Source organism: Otolemur garnettii, unplaced genomic scaffold (genome assembly GCF_000181295.1).
Source record: "Otolemur garnettii isolate 467f Iridium unplaced genomic scaffold, OtoGar3 scaffold00044, whole genome shotgun sequence".
NCBI lineage: Eukaryota > Metazoa > Chordata > Mammalia > Primates > Galagidae > Otolemur > Otolemur garnettii.
This window is the reverse complement of record NW_003852439.1, coordinates 8,783,286-8,786,106: the sequence shown is the minus strand read 5'-3', so window position 1 is coordinate 8,786,106 and position 2,821 is coordinate 8,783,286. Positions and strand designations below refer to the sequence as shown.

The 2,821-nt window shown below is 49.2% G+C and overlaps 1 protein-coding gene across 3 annotated transcripts in view; it reads right to left on the bottom strand.

Moving 5' to 3' along the window:
- The window catches only part of TBC1D24 (TBC1 domain family member 24), a 27,299-nt gene that overhangs the window by 12,349 nt on the left and 12,129 nt on the right, over window positions 1–2,821 (bottom strand). For all 3 annotated transcript variants that reach the window (XM_023513845.1, XM_023513846.1, XM_023513847.1), the window contains exons 2-3: window positions 1,537–1,609; window positions 823–995 (exon numbers count right to left, since the gene is read on the bottom strand). The gene's annotated coding sequence lies outside the window, so the exon portion shown is untranslated. The remainder of the gene's footprint in view (window positions 1–822; window positions 996–1,536; window positions 1,610–2,821) is intronic.

Genomic DNA, 2,821 nt, shown 5'->3' with positions numbered 1-2,821 from the left:
ACAGCACTCTACCAAGGGTGACTAAGTGAGACTCTGTCTCAAAAAAAAAAAAAAGAAGGCCTGGTGTGGTGGCTCACACTTGTAATCCTAGGACTCTGGGAGGTGGAGGCAGGTAGATTGCTTGAACTCTGGAATTAGAGACTACCCTGAGCAAAAGCAACATCCTGTCTCTACTAAAAACAGAAAAATTGGGTGGCACCTGTGGCTCAAAGGAGTAGGGTGCCAGCCCCACATACCAGGGGTGGTGGGTTCAAACCCGGAGCCAGCCAAAAACTCCAAAAAAAAAAAAAAAATTGAGGCAAGAAGGATTGTTTGAGCCTAAGAGCTGGCGGTTGCTATGAGCTATGATGCCACAGCACTCTACTGAAGGCGATAAAGTGAGACTCTCTTAAAAAAAAGAAAAAATGACTCTTGAACCCAGGGGTGGTGGGTTCAAACCCGGAGCCAGCCAAAAACTCCAAAAAAAAAAAAAAAATTGAGGCAAGAAGGATTGTTTGAGCCTAAGAGCTGGCGGTTGCTATGAGCTATGATGCCACAGCACTCTACCCAGGGCGACAGCTTGGGACTCTGTCTTAAAAAAAAAAAAGTGGTGCTAATAAATAATACTTGCCCCCTCATGGGTTTTAGTTCCCAAGCAACACGTGTAGGTTAAGTGCTTACTCTTACTCTGGACTGACTTCAGGGTGCCAGTAACCCACTATCTCCCCCTGCCTGGGCAGCCCACTATACCTCCAGCTATAAGATGGTTTCCTTGGGAACCACTTTTTCTTGGCCTCTGAGAGAAGGGAGGAAATAGTTACCCACCACAAATACTATACTCACCTAAATCCCCTTCCACATAGTCTCAAGTTCACTGCAGAGGCATGGGGTTAGGGCAGGGCTGGATCTCCAAGGTCTCCTCCCTGAGCCCCAGTTGTTTGCAGCTTCCTGAATTTGGGCGGAGTGGGGAAGTACTTTGTCCCTCTTGGCCTCAGCTCTGGGCCTAGTCTGCAATTCTGGGAAAATAGGAGACATTCCACTAGACACCCTGTTGGGTCCACAAGAATTACAGACAGTGCTCATTTCAGGTGGTAAGGACTATATACTCTGGCCTGGTCTGGAAGGTGACAGCTACTTTTTCAAGGTATGCAGGGTGGATCTCACCCAAGAGATGATGTTTGAGTTGAAGTAGTTAGGAGAAGAGCTCAGGAAAGAACACTCAGGACAACAGAAGAGCAAATACAAAGACCCTGAGGCAGGAGCAGGCCAGCATCCTAGGAACAAGGCAAGGACAGCAGAGACTGACCAAGGGGCAGGAGTGGGTATAGTGGGAAAGAGGGAAGGGATGTGCTCCAACTGATGCTTCTGGTATGAGGATTACTGGAGGCTGCTTATAGAAAGCACTCAGCCCAGCCTGGCAGGCCAGCGCTGCTCAGCCTGGCACTAGGCAGACATCAAGTAGCTGGGCAGTGTCGGTCTCAACTGGCCAATGCCTGCTCCATCCTACAGGAGGGTGAAGCTATGGGACTGGAACACCCTCTCTGTGTCCCTTCCTACCTTTGACCCTGCAACTTCTTTCCCACCAGGGAAGTCTCCTCCAATGGGCCTTTTTCTCACAATCTCAGGGTACCTATATATGGAAGCAAAGGTTTCTTGAAAAGAAAAATATATATAAGTGGAAACAAGTGATTTCTAGATTTTGTTTTTTTCAATTGAGACAGTCTAACTTTGTCACCTTTGGTAGAGTGCCACCGTATCATAGCTCACAGCAACTTCAAGCTCTTAGGCTCAAGTGATTCTCTTGCCTCTGCCTCCCTAGTAACTAGGACTATAGGCACCAGGCACAACGCCCAGCTATTTTTTTTGTTTAGCAGGTGGGGGTTGGGTTCAAACCCACCAGTCCCAGTGCATAAGGCTGGTGCTCTAACCATTGAGCAACTAGCACCCCACCAAAACAAGTGACTTTCATTTCCCCAGATTGCTACCTTGGTACTGATAACACATATGATCACTGTGCCCTCTGGCCACAGCACCTGTTCCTGACTCTACAAAGGGTGGGACCAAAGGCTCAGGGGCCCTCAAATGGCTACAGAATTGTCCACCCTCCAGGTACCCTTCCCTGGGTAGGAAGTTTGTACAAGTGGGCCCCTCAGCCAGGAACACCCCACAGCAGCTCATGTTCTTACTCTTAGGAAAGCTCAAATAAACACCTAATCTGTCCTCTCCAGTGAATCCCCTGAAGTGTGCCCGCAGGAAGAAGAAGGGGCTGGGGCTAGAGGTTAGGACACCCATGGCTTGCGTTCCATCAAGTACCCATGTGGCTGGGTGGGAGGAGAAAATGGTACAGTGGGACTGGCCTCCACGTGGACAGTGGCTGGAGATACCCAGGGCCAAGCAGGGCACCTCCTGCTCAAGCAGACAAACCCTCACTGCATCTTCAGAGGCTACAGAACACAAATTCCACAATCACTACAGCTTCACATACCTCTCTCCCTCTCCTGAGCACAGACTGACAGTGCAGGTATTTGCTCCACTTTAGAGACAAGGAGATTGCAACACAGAGGGTCCCCAAGCACAGGGAAGACTGATCCCAGTCTGCAGACTCCAGGGTCCCTGGGCTGTGGCCCACAAATCACTGGTGGGGCACAGGCTGCTCCAGGTCCCTCCTCAACAAACTTAGTACCAAACTCCTGCCCCAAACTAACACTCCATGCCTATGAGTCATGAGACCTGATGCATTTCTTACCTCTAAAGTGGGGGATATGATTTCCCAAACAACTGGATTTGCAAACAAACTTTCATGTGACAAAAATTGAACCAGGGGTTTAGGTGATTATATCTT